Below are 14062 nucleotides of genomic sequence, written 5' to 3' on the forward strand. Positions count from 1 at the left end.
ACACCTCAATAAACATCAAATCAAACATCCAGACGCGGCGACGATCGTAGCTGGTGATTTCAACCAGGCGAATTTGAAAAAAGTGATGCCGTCCTTTTTTCAACACATCGCCTGCTCCACAAGAGGGGGAAACACACTCGACCACTGTTACACCCCGTTCAGAGCCGGCTACAAGGCTGTAGCGGCTCCACCATTGACAGGGTCTACAAGCTCAAGCGATCACGACCCCATCTTGTTATTTCCTGCTTACAAACAAAGATCACGTGACGCTGTCGTGTCACGTGAGACAAAAAAATTTACCGACGAATCAGAGGCCACGCTTCAGGACGCGCTCGCAGACACGGATTGGAATATGTTTCAAGGAAGCGCCAGTGACGTCAGCGAGCTCGCGGACACCGTAGTGAGCTTCATAGCAACAATCGCTGACAGTATTGTCCCCACGAAAAAGTTGCGGGTTTTCCCAAACCAGAAACCGTGGGTGGACAGTACTATCAGAGCAGCTCTGAACTCTCGCACCACTGCCTACAACCTGGGCAGAGAGTCAGGAAACATGGAGGAGTACAAGGCTTCAGTCTATACTCTGTGCAAGGCTGTAAAACTTGCAAAACGGACATATGCTGATAAACTGGAGACACAAATGGCACAAAACGACACAAGAGGCTTATGGCGGGGACTGAGGACAATAACTGACTACAAAGTCAGCGCCCCCTCAATGGGGATCGACGACGCCTCTCTCGCGGAGAAACTCAACTCTTTCTACGCTCGGTTTGGTGTAGACGGTGGCGCAGCTGGCTCAACGGCTACTGACGTCACTGGCTGTTGTGGAGGGGGGGGGGGGGCAACCGCGGGGGGGCGGGGACGCTCTCTCGTTGTCGGAACACAGTGCGAGAAGAGCATTTATGCAGGTGAACACCAGGAAAGCGGCTGGCCCAGATGGTATAACAGGACGCATACTTAAGTCCTGTGCCAACCAGCTAGCCCGTGTTCACCGCCATATTTAATCAATCCCTGGCGGAGTCAGTGGTCCCTGCCTGCTTCAAGATGTCTACCATCATCCCTGTACCGAAGAAACCCTCCCCAACATGTCTCAATGACTACAGACCAGTGGCACTCACCTCTGTGGTCATGAAATGTTTCGAGAGGCTGGTCAAGGATCACATTTGTGCCTCCCTCCCCAGTGATATGGACCCTAGGCAATTTGCATACAGGACAAACAGGTCCACTGACGACGCGGTCTCCCAGGTACTGCACAGCACCCTCTCTCACCTTGACCGCCAGAAGGGGGGCTATGTGAGACTGTTGTTCATTGACTACAGCTCAGCGTTCAACACCATAGTCCCCACCAGACTGGTGGACAAGCTGATCGAGCTGGGTCTGAGCTCCGCCCTGAGCGCCTGGGTACTGGACTTTCTGAGTGAAAGACCCCAGGCGGTCAGGGTGGGGGGTCAGACCTCCAACACCATCACCCTGAGCATCGGGTCCCTCCAGGGCTGTGTTCTGAGCCCCCTGCTGTACTCACTCTACACACACGATTGTGTGGCCAAGTTCAGCTCCAACTCCATAGTGAAGTTTGCAGACGACACGGTGGTGGTGGGGCTGATCTCGGACAACGACGAGAAGGCCTACCGGGAGGAGGTAGAGGTACTGGAACGCTGGTGCCAGGACAACAGCCTGCTCCTGAACATTGGTAAAACCAAGGAGCTGATCGTGGATTATAGGAGAGGACAGCAGGAGACACACACACCACTGATGATAAACGGGGCTACCGTGGACAGGGCGAGCAGCTTTAAGTACCTGGGGGTCCACATCTCAGAGGATCTGACATGGTCAATGATAATGATCTTGACTGGAAACATCACTGCCTGGTATGGAAACAGCACAGCACAGGACAAGAAGGCCCTACAGAGAGTGGTGCGCTCAGCCGAGCGTACCACGGGTATTGCACTACCTCCCCTGCAGGTTCTATACAACAAGAGGTGCAAATCCAGAGCCTGCAGAATAATGAAAGACCCTCACCACCCCAATAACAGCCTGTTCCAGCTGCTGAGGTCAGGCAGACGCCTGTGAACCCCAGCTACTAGGACAGAGAGGCTTCGGCTCAGCTTCTTCCCCCAGGCCATCAGAGCCTTGAACAATGAACACTGAGTGCCACAGAACACTGAACTCTCCACACACAAGCACACATGTACACACACACGACACGCACGCTGTGCACGCTCGCACACTAGCAGCCACTTTAACATGAGCAGGCACACACTCATGCTGCACACGCCCACACTCATGGCCACAAAGGAAAGGTCACTTTAAAAATAGTATAGCAACAGTAACAGTGTATTGCACTACCAAAGGACCTAGCATGTCCTACATGCTCTGTAAATAACTATGTACAGATACCGAGATGTCCCACTATGTTACCTGTTTATTGCACAATGTTGTTTTATTGGATTCTATTATATGTTGTACTACTGTATTGCACATCATTGCGGGCAAGACCACCCGCATTTCATTGTATACTTGTATGCCGTGACAAATAAAACTCTTGACTTGACTTGACTGACTTGATTTTGGAGAGTGTAGCTTGTTCATAAATATTGATTGAACCTCCCTAGGCTGTGGGAATAACATATTGGACTGAATTTACGGCTATCAGTCGATGATCAGAGGACCCTGAGGGAAATTCCAGCACAGCAGGTGGTGATAATTCATCAATATAGGTGGTTATTCATCACTGCTATTCTGCTACCATACATCAGAGAAGAAACCGACTAGGCCCTAATTAACATATCGTCAGAGGGAAGCAACAGTTGTGATTGGAGGATCAAGAAAATAGGTTGGGGCTTGACATAGGTCAATCGTTTAGCTTCTGGTGGTGCTTGACAGCCGAACAATTGTAAGAACTGTGATGGTGACTTTTTGGCCAATTGTGACAGGCAACAGTGCCTCAACATTGTTGTTTTAATCAATTAGGAACATCGTGCAGCCAAGAGACATTTGAATATATTTTGACTCTGTGGCACACTTTGTTGACCGTCCACGTATATATATACGTGTTTCGATTCCATGCGTTGTGGACCAGAGCCACGTATATAGCTGTGGCAAGTTGTTATTGTTTTATTCCATATTTATAACGCTATTAACGTCCGCGATCGAGATGCATGACCTACCCACATATTTAATTTTCGAAACATGCAATACCGACCAGATCCGCTTAGGGGCGCCATCGCTCCACTGCAGTATCATTGAGGGCGATTGTAAAAAAAAAATTCTTTTACAGTCTGTGGGCGGATCATAATGAGCCTCGATTCCAAACGAAGACCCTCCATCTTTGATCCCGTTACCGAACGCATATTTCAGCCTGGAATAATGGGATTTATGATTAGCCAATGGACATATCGATCTACCAGAATCCGATGACTAATGAAGAAATGCTGCCGGCTATCACAACACCATCACCCTGAGCATCGGGTCCCTCCAGGGCTGTGTTCTGAGCCCCCTGCTGTACTCACTCTACACACACGATTGTGTGGCCAAGTTCAGCTCCAACTCCATAGTGAAGTTTGCAGACGACACGGTGGTGGTGGGGCTGATCTCGGACAACGACGAGAAGGCCTACCGGGAGGAGGTAGAGGTACTGGAACGCTGGTGCCAGGACAACAGCCTGCTCCTGAACATTGGTAAAACCAAGGAGCTGATCGTGGATTATAGGAGAGGACAGCAGGAGACACACACACCACTGATGATAAACGGGGCTACCGTGGACAGGGCGAGCAGCTTTAAGTACCTGGGGGTCCACATCTCAGAGGATCTGACATGGTCAATGACAATGATCTTGACTGGAAACATCACTGCCTGGTATGGAAACAGCACAGCACAGGACAAGAAGGCCCTACAGAGAGTGGTGCGCTCAGCCGAGCGTACCACGGGTATTGCACTACCTCCCCTGCAGGTTCTATACAACAAGAGGTGCAAATCCAGAGCCTGCAGAATAATGAAAGACCCTCACCACCCCAATAACAGCCTGTTCCAGCTGCTGAGGTCAGGCAGACGCCTGTGAACCCCAGCTACTAGGACAGAGAGGCTTCGGCTCAGCTTCTTCCCCCAGGCCATCAGAGCCTTGAACAATGAACACTGAGTGCCACAGAACACTGAACTCTCCACACACAAGCACACATGTACACACACACGACACGCACGCTGTGCACGCTCGCACACTAGCAGCCACTTTAACATGAGCAGGCACACACTCATGCTGCACACGCCCACACTCATGGCCACAAAGGAAAGGTCACTTTAAAAATAGTATAGCAACAGTAACAGTGTATTGCACTACCAAAGGACCTAGCATGTCCTACATGCTCTGTAAATAACTATGTACAGATACCGAGATGTCCCACTATGTTACCTGTTTATTGCACAATGTTGTTTTATTGGATTCTATTATATGTTGTACTACTGTATTGCACATCATTGCGGGCAAGACCACCCGCATTTCATTGTATACTTGTATGCCGTGACAAATAAAACTCTTGACTTGACTTGACTGACTTGATTTTGGAGAGTGTAGCTTGTTCATAAATATTGATTGAACCTCCCTAGGCTGTGGGAATAACATATTGGACTGAATTTACGGCTATCAGTCGATGATCAGAGGACCCTGAGGGAAATTCCAGCACAGCAGGTGGTGATAATTCATCAATATAGGTGGTTATTCATCACTGCTATTCTGCTACCATACATCAGAGAAGAAACCGACTAGGCCCTAATTAACATATCGTCAGAGGGAAGCAACAGTTGTGATTGGAGGATCAAGAAAATAGGTTGGGGCTTGACATAGGTCAATCGTTTAGCTTCTGGTGGTGCTTGACAGCCGAACAATTGTAAGAACTGTGATGGTGACTTTTTGGCCAATTGTGACAGGCAACAGTGCCTCAACATTGTTGTTTTAATCAAGTAGGAACATCGTGCAGCCAAGAGACATTTGAATATATTTTGACTCTGTGGCACACTTTGTTGACCGTCCACGTATATATATACGTGTTTCGATTCCATGCGTTGTGGACCAGAGCCACGTATATAGCCGTGGCAAGTTGTTATTGTTTTATTCCATATTTATAACGCTATTAACGTCCGCGATCGAGATGCATGACCTACCCACATATTTGATTTTCGAAACATGCAATACCGACCAGATCCGCTTAGGGGCGCCATCGCTCCACTGCAGTATCATTGAGGGCGATTGTAAAAAAAAAATTCTTTTACAGTCTGTGGGCGGATCATAATGAGCCTCGATTCCAAACGAAGACCCTCCATCTTTGATCCCGTTACCGAACGCATATTTCAGCCTGGAATAATGGGATTTATGATTAGCCAATGGACATATCGATCTACCAGAATCCGATGACTAATGAAGAAATGCTGCCGGCTATCACATGGCCTGACGGTAGGATACTATTCCCCCAAATTACAGCTGGATTGGACATTGTTTTAAAACCTAACGTGATTGATCACTGACATTGGCTACCTGAACGCACACTCTATTGCTAATCAATAATACTAATCGGCCTTCCCCGCCGCCCCCATTTCATCCATAGATGCTCTGTAATAGTCCGGATGCTACGCAGTTTGTTTTATTTCATTCGTATATATACAGCAGAAATGGCGTTTGATATAACAGCGCCAACGTTTAGCCTATTATCTAGCTTCCTGGAAAAAAGACGAGACGAAAAGCGTGATAAACCTTATATTCACGACGCTATAAAATGACAACAAACCAATGGATTTTTATTTTCTTTAAGCCATTATGATGGCACGGTTTATGCACTCAAGTGACAATGAGAATGGACAGATAGCAATAATATAAATTATATATATAGCTCTTAGAAAGTACATCGGTTTGTAAACAAACCTCTGTCCTCTGAGGCATAAATCGCCGCAAGACTGTGGTCGCCAAAGTGTTAAACCAACAAATTGTTTACGAATGATTACAGATGATCACCGATTATCTTCTCAATAATTTGTCTCGTTGATGCTCAGAGGGGGACTAGGAAAAAGTTATTGAGTTTGATCAAAACCTGTTGTGACACTGGAGGAGAAAACTGTCTCTGTGTCCATATCTAAGCAGGTTCCCAGTCAGCCTCAGCCGATCACTGATTTGCACTTGTCACCCACAATGAATAATCATATCACTGATTTGGACATGTAGCTGAGTTAATATAAAACAATTATTTTGATATTTAATTGAATGTAATTGTGAGTGAACTTCTTCAAAACTTAAGAAATTTACGATTTGTTTTAGACAGTGCCTTAAATATGGGCAGGATATTTCTATTTTGTAGTAAAAATCTCTAATGAGAATGTATAAGGTTCCTTTTTACCTGTTGTTGTAGCTGGGGCTTTAATGAGTAGTGCACCACCTAGGGGGCACATGGTTGTGTCTGTGTGTTTCCCTTCAAAGCATTGATGCTGATATTGGTAAGAAGCATTGTGAACCTCTTTCCATTTGTTTTAAGCTAACACGTTTCTAAAATCGTTTATTTTAGCTAATACTGTATAATGATAGGAGACTACAGACAAGTTTTAGAACTGTATGTGATGATTGTGTGTTAAATGGTAATTTGTAAACACTAACAGTGAGTTCATGTTTCAAGTTCAGGTTTAATTTTATTTGTCACATATAATTGTTACTCAGCTGATTCATTATTAATTGAAAATGAGGGACCCTGATGTACTAAACAAGACAAACGTCTTTCTCTGGTCTGCATCCCCTTAACAATTGTGTGTATTGAGCCGTACTGTATTGTACCCATTCTGCAATCTGTTATCAATCAATTTTCAATCAATCAATCAATCAATCAATCAATCAATCAATCAATAGAGTTGTACCCTTCCTGCTGTTTTGCTGTACAAAACTTGTAAGTCGCTTTGGATAAAAGCGTCAGCTAAATGACAAAATGTAAATATAAGGTGTACATTACAGTTAAATGCTTGGTTCTGAGCCTCCTGAGATTATGTACAGTAAAAAAAAAAGGTTAAAAGAATAAAGACCAAACACACACAAAATATACAATATACAAAACTAAAATACTAAATGCATTATTGTCTACCTGCAGTGGAAAACGAACAAAGTACCAGGTACCAAAGTCGAGTCGAGGCAATACCATGCAGTGGAAAAGCGGCAATACAGTACAGCAAATGCTAGGAGAATTAGCAACAGTGACCTGTTTTTTATCCTTCCTTGGAGTCTTTGCTCAAATTACATTGGCTACGTTTGTCACAAAAACCTAGCCAATTAAACCAAACCATTCACAGGCGCCACTTAACCTGTTCCACACGATGTGAAAATCCGCCTAAAATATATACCTAGGTAAATGGAATATTGCTCCACTTCTACAAGGGCTATTTGCATATTCTTGGTATCTAGGTACATCTATGGACCTCAGGGAATGTATTCACAGTGTCAGAAATATTTTGTCTATTACTAGGCTTGCTTAAATTGTGATGAAACAAAGGAGAATATGAATTATGATTTTTCTTTGCATCTTTGACAGTGAATAACACCATGATAATAATGACCAAACTTAAAAAACTGCCACTGATCTCGTTCAGTACCCTCTTGAGATCATGTGTACAAAAATATCGAAGGAAATTAATAAAGGGAAGATGATTAACCAAAGGTTCTGTAGATACAGTACTGAATTCATTAAATTCTTTACCAAGAAAATTGACCTCATTAGAGATGAAATTGTTGCCTTACTCAACAATCAGAGTCCCTCTCAACCTCTGATGGGCCTTGGTGTCCCACTTTTGGTTGTACTGTCCCACCATTTGACCGAATGTCAAATATTGAGAGGATGTCCCTCTTTTCAAAGCAAAAAAAAAACATTGGTCTAAAAGCCCCTCCCTACAGTAAACGTAGCAACCCGCCTCTTGTCCACACACATTGCTCTGCTCGTGACGCTACCTCATATCGCAGATCTGATTGGTTAGGTAGTAATTTATCGCTCAGCTCGTGAGAGTCGTGACGCTACCTCATATCGCAGATCTGATTGGTTATAGTAATTTAGCGTGCTGTCAAAATGTAGCGCACTGTCAACGTTTAGCGAGCTGTCAAAAAAGAAAACACAACAACATTACAAGCGAACTATGAATCAAAATGGAAAGCAGTCAAAAGAAACAGACCTGCAGTTACAACCAAGACTGGCAAACGACACATGCTGGGTGAGGCCGATGTCAGGCAATCCTCAGGGAGCTTTCTGTGTTTTGTGTCATAGTTCGTTTTCAATTGCTCATGGAGGAGAATATGACTTGAAGCGCCACAGTGGATGTGAGTCTCACATGAAAGTGGCTCACCAAAAAGAAACATCCAGATCTATGGATATGTTTCTTCTTAAACCAAAAAATGATAGCCAGATGGACAAGGTCACTGCAGCAGAGATAACAAGCATCTATCACACTGTACAACACTCCCATTCATACAGGTCAGCCGACTGTGGTAGCAAGCTAGCTCCTGGCATTTGGCCAGACTCGGATATTGCAAAAAAAATATCGTGTGGTCGTACAAAAGCTACATCCATAGTTATCCATAGTTATTCTAATAGAGAAACACAATTTATTTGTATTATTATTTTTGTTCCCTAGTGTTCCCTAGTTCTGTGTTAACAGGGAATATAGAACACAAGACATTCCTGTCAAGTGATAAAGTTTGAATATTTAAAACAGATGTTAGCTGGTAACAAGCCGGCTGCCAGTGCCAAGATGAATGTGGAGAGATATAATTCTGTATTTAATTTGTATTTATTTAGATTTAACCTTTATCTATTCGGTGAAGACCAGTTATTCTAATAAAAAAAATTACATTATCAGTCCCACTTTGTCCCACTTTGTCCCACCAAAATCTTACTGTTGTCCTGCTTTTTGACTTTTTGCATCTGGTCACCCTAGCCTTCCCCCTGATTTTGAATCCAGCCATTCGCTATGCTGCCTTGAAAACGTCTCACTTTCCCCTCCCTCTCTAAATTGGTTGGCGCGGCTAAACCCTCAACCTGTCTGTTTGACCCTCTTCCAGCAACTCTCATCAAAAAACTCTTCCCAACTCTAGGCCCTGCCCTACTCAATATCTTCAACACCTCCCTGTCTACTGGCACTCTACTGGTGCCCCTGGCCTTTAAATCAGCCGTCATTAAACCACTACTTAAAAAACCGAACCTCGACCCTCTAATCTTGAAAAATTACAGACCCATCTCAAATCTTCCGTTCCTATCCAAAGTGTTAGAACGGATAGTAGCAACGCAACTTACCGACCACTTATCAAACAATAATCTTAATGAATCTTTTCAATCTGGCTTTAGAGCCTTACACTCCACCGAAATGGCGGTTACCAAAGTCACAAATGACTTACTGCTCTCTCTTGACTCAAACCTCACTTCTGTGCTCTTATTGCTTGATCTCAGTGCAGCCTTTGACACTATCGATCACTCGATTCTTCTAGGTCGGCTTGAGAATCATGTTGGCATTCGGGGTCACGCACTAGCTTGGTTTAAATCTTATTTAACTGATAGAACACACTGTGTGGTCTACTGCGTGTCCCACAAGGCTCTGTCCTGGGCCCTTTGCTATTTTCGATTTACATGCTACCCCTCGGCAATATCATACGCAAATTTGGCATAAACTTTCACTTTTACGCTGATGACACCCAATTATATTTACCTATTAAGCCAAATGATTCCTCCCAATTACAAAACCTTGAGGCCTGCTTGCTTGCCGTCAAAAAGTGGATGTCGCAAAACTTTCTACTCCTTAATGCAGATAAAACTGAGATGTTAATTGTTGGCCCCCCAAACCACAGAGGCCTGTTTCAGGACATCTCCCTCAACTTTGATACTTGTCATGTATCCCAGAGCTCCACCATAAAAAACCTCTGAGTAATTTTTTTATTCCTCCCTCTCATTTAATGCACATATAAAAAATTTCACCAAAATTGCCTTCTTCCATCTTTGTAATATCGCAAAAAATCGCCCCATTTTTACTCTGGCTGATGCTGAAACCCTGATTCATGCTTTTGTCTCATCACGTCTGGACTACTGTAATGCACTTTTTTCAGGCCTACCTAATTCAAGCATCAAAAATCTTCAACTCGTGCAAAATGCGGCTGCACGGATACTAACTAGAACTAGAAAATTTGATCACATCACACCAGTTTTGTCCGCCCTACACTGGCTTCCTATTCAAGCCCGATCTGACTTTAAAGTGCTACTCCTCACCTACAAAATTTTAAATGGGCTTGCACGCTCTATTTTTCCGATCTCATCTCCCGATATTCGCCCGCTCGTGCTCTGCGCTCACACAATGCGGGGCTTCTATCGATTCCTACGGTTAAAAAGAAATCCGCCGGCCACAGAGCCTTTGTCTACCGCGCTCCCTACCTGTGGAACAAATTACCTGCCATCGTCAGGGGCGCCTGCTCTGTCGAAGCTTTTAAATCCTTAAGACCCATCTTTTCTCTCTCTCCTTCAACCTACCCTGATCTCACCTGGTCGGGGACTGACCTTTAGATTAATCTGTCTAGTTTAGTTAGGATGTCTATTTTCTCCCATCTCTGCTTTTCCGCAGCACTACAAACATGGGAACTCTCTAACCTCTGTCCCCCCCCCCTGTTATGTTTCTTCTTGACTTGTTTAAAGAAGACGTGTCCGGTCCATGGGGACATTAACGTGTGTTGTCGGGCCTTACAAATAAATTTGATTTGATTTGATTTGAATTCTCCCATCCGGACCAATGCAATTTGAATTATTATTTTTTTTGATCCACTTTTTCTCCCATTTTCTATATTTTCTCCCATCCCAATTTCGTATCATCCAATTCAACCCTCCCCTGTCACGGACGCTGTTTCTTGCCTCCCACAAGCCGGCTGCAATGTGGACTAAGTCATACATAGCACAAGTCCCCTCCGGTACTTGAGGTAACAGCAGTCGCATCTTTTCACCTGCGCAGATCGATCTCTCAGTGGCGAGGAGTAACGCGTGGGAGGCTCACGCTGCCCCCGACACTTCCTGATTCTACTGCGCAGGCGCACCAACCGACCTGTAGGAGTCGCTGTCCACAACGCCCGATCCCCACCCATCAGTTTCCCACCCCCTAATACGGCCAATGTGTATTAGTACGGACGACCAGCTAAACTGAAAGCAAATGTGGAGCGCAGGGCTCGAACTGACGAGCCCAGCGTATCCAGCATTTTGTGGCGAGCGCCTTGCCCACTATGCCACGTAGCCGCCCCGAAAGCGCAAATTCTCATTGGTCGTGAGCTGCTGAGCGCACGCCCATCATACCAGAGTTGCCAAGTCTGTTTATTTTCCGCAACTTTTGGACCCAATTTTGCTTGTTTTTGGCTTTTTTTTGTAGGTCGGCTGGCTCATTTCTCTCACAATACTGGCAACCTTAAAATACGGGACAAAGTGTATACGGGACGAGTACGTATTTTACGGGACGGGTGGCAACCCTAGAACTGGCACATCCTCCTGCGCTGCCCGTTTCCTCACGATTCTCCTCTGACGACCCAGCTGCCGTACTTTTTTTGAAAAAGCTCCTGATATCCACAATCCATATTTTTGGATTCCTAAAATGGCGATGGCATGAGTCAATGACCCGCACTACTCAGAGGCAGAGTAGGGCGGGTCATTCCATCATCATCCTACAGGGAGGTGGATAACCAGGAGGTACAGGTAGTGTAAGTGTTGTGGCGGATATCAACCCCCCTCTCATGGATATGTGAAGAACGGAAGATATTACTGCCACGGAAGGAGTGGAAACAATTAGGTAGCTGATTAGTACTGATAGAACACACTTGTGCATCATTAGTTCACTCACATCTCACACGCACACACCCCAGACACACACACTACAAATACACTACGATAGAGAGTGTTGAGTTGAGTGGAGGTGAGGTTGGAGTAGAGAGATGGTTGTTGTACGGAGTTTTGCGAGGTGAGAGGTAGTGAGAGGAGAGGTGAAGTCGAGAAGGTGTTCATTGTGTACTGGACCCTAGACTGGCTGTGAAAACCCCTTGTGTACTGACCCTGGACCGGACGACTACTCTGAGTATTGAACAATCCCTTTTTTGTACGAGAGCCTGTTTTTGTGTTTTGACCATCAGACTGTATTACGACCATTCTATTTGCCCATCATACTATTATTCTGCCTGTAAATCATAAATATTCTTATTGATTGATATTGCACTTGTGTGGACATTTTGTTTGTTTTTTAACCGTGACGAGTCTGAACACCACCAGGCTTGTCACACTTGGTGGAGGAAGCGCGCAGCGTTCTTTGGTTTAAAAACAAACATTCTTCAAACAAAAACACAGGAGCAATGGCGAATCCAGTCAATGTTAAGGCATTGTTCCAGGAGTGGGCTTGGTACAGTGAGTCTCAACAACGGGTGGAGCAGAAACGTCATGAGGAAGCGATGCAAGAGGCTCGGGCACGCCATGACGAAATTCTGAGTGAAACTCAGGAAACTGCGGAGAAACGGAGAAGTGCTTGTTTCATTCCACCGTGCAGAGACCCACAGAGAGGAGAGGCAGATGAACAATATTAACCCCGGACGTTTTCTGGTCAAGCTAAACAGCGAAGACGACATTGAAAGTTACCTGTCGGCATTTGAACGCACCGCTGAACGAGAGAACTGGCCACCAGAACAGTGGGTTAGTTTGTTGGCACCATTTTTATCCGGTCTAGCCCAGACGGCATATCATGACACTGCCCCGCTGGCGGATAAAACGTATGAATTTCTGAAAAAATAAATACTGTGTCGTTTGGGAATTACATTTCTCACTCGATCCCAGTGGTATCATGATTGGGCATATGACGGGAACTTGTCCCCCAGAGAACAACAACATGATTTGTTACGGCTATCAAACAACTGGCTATTAGCCGAGCCCCGGAACATTTCACCAATCAAACGAATGTCAATGGACAAATAATTACGTGCCCTACCTGCCAACGCACGTAAGACCATCAGCCAAACAAAGCCCACATGTTTAGACGAGATCGTAGAGGGAATGGAGGTGTATCAAGCAGCGGAATCACTATACCGGAGGAGTAGCAGCACGAAGACCGGACCCCCCAATCGGCTGAAGGAGACTCGAACAGGTAAGAGACTCGAATCACCCACTACCTCAACCCCACGCCCCTCTTCAGACAACCTGTAATGTATAATGACAGAAGAAGGTGTTTCAACTGCGGCGAGGAGGGCCATATTTCCAGAGACTGTCCATATAGAAATGACGTGTCGATGCCCTCTGCAGCTGAACCACACCTGTCCCGACCGTGTGCACTGGCAGTCAACAGTGGGAGTCACCTGTGTACATGGGGAGACTAGACAATATCCGACCGCCACCATCGAACTAACCTCCACACCCCACCCTTACCTGATGTCCATATTGCTCATTTCAAACATAGGAGATTGTTCAACTTGTTGACGTTTGCTGCCAGAAAAAAACATTATTTTGTTCTGGATCAAGGACGAGGTCCCATCAATGAGATGGTGGCACAATATCATTATGGACTGTATTCCTTGTGAATACATCACATGTATGCTGCACTCCAAGTTGGAAATGTTTTATGAAATATATGGGATCCTTATCTATCTCATATCTTAAACCACCTTAGAGGTTACAAGTGCCTTGTATGTTGGTGCCTTTTATTGTTGTAGTATCATAATTTATATATAACAGCACAAGCTTGTTCGCGCACAAAACTCATGTTAGTTTGTAACAGCAACCCCCTTCACAAAACACATGATGATGACACACATCAAATCCCTCTTGTCCTATTACAGCATCTATTTCTCCTTCTGCTTCTTGAGATCAGTGTCAGTTGGTCATTAGTAATGCTATCTTTTGTTCTGGTGCCCATCTTTGCGGATAACATGGGCTGGGTAAAGCAATCAGAGAAGCAGAAGGGGACGAGACATAAATGATGACAGGGAGACAGAGTGAGTGAGAGTGAGTATTAGGTCATTGTCTCTGCAGTTGAAGCTCAGGCTCATTTGGGACCGTGCAGAGGG

The sequence above is a fragment of the Notolepis coatsorum genome, assembly GCF_963971535.1.
Source record: "Notolepis coatsorum genome assembly, chromosome: 5".
Classification (NCBI taxonomy): domain Eukaryota; kingdom Metazoa; phylum Chordata; class Actinopteri; order Aulopiformes; family Paralepididae; genus Notolepis; species Notolepis coatsorum.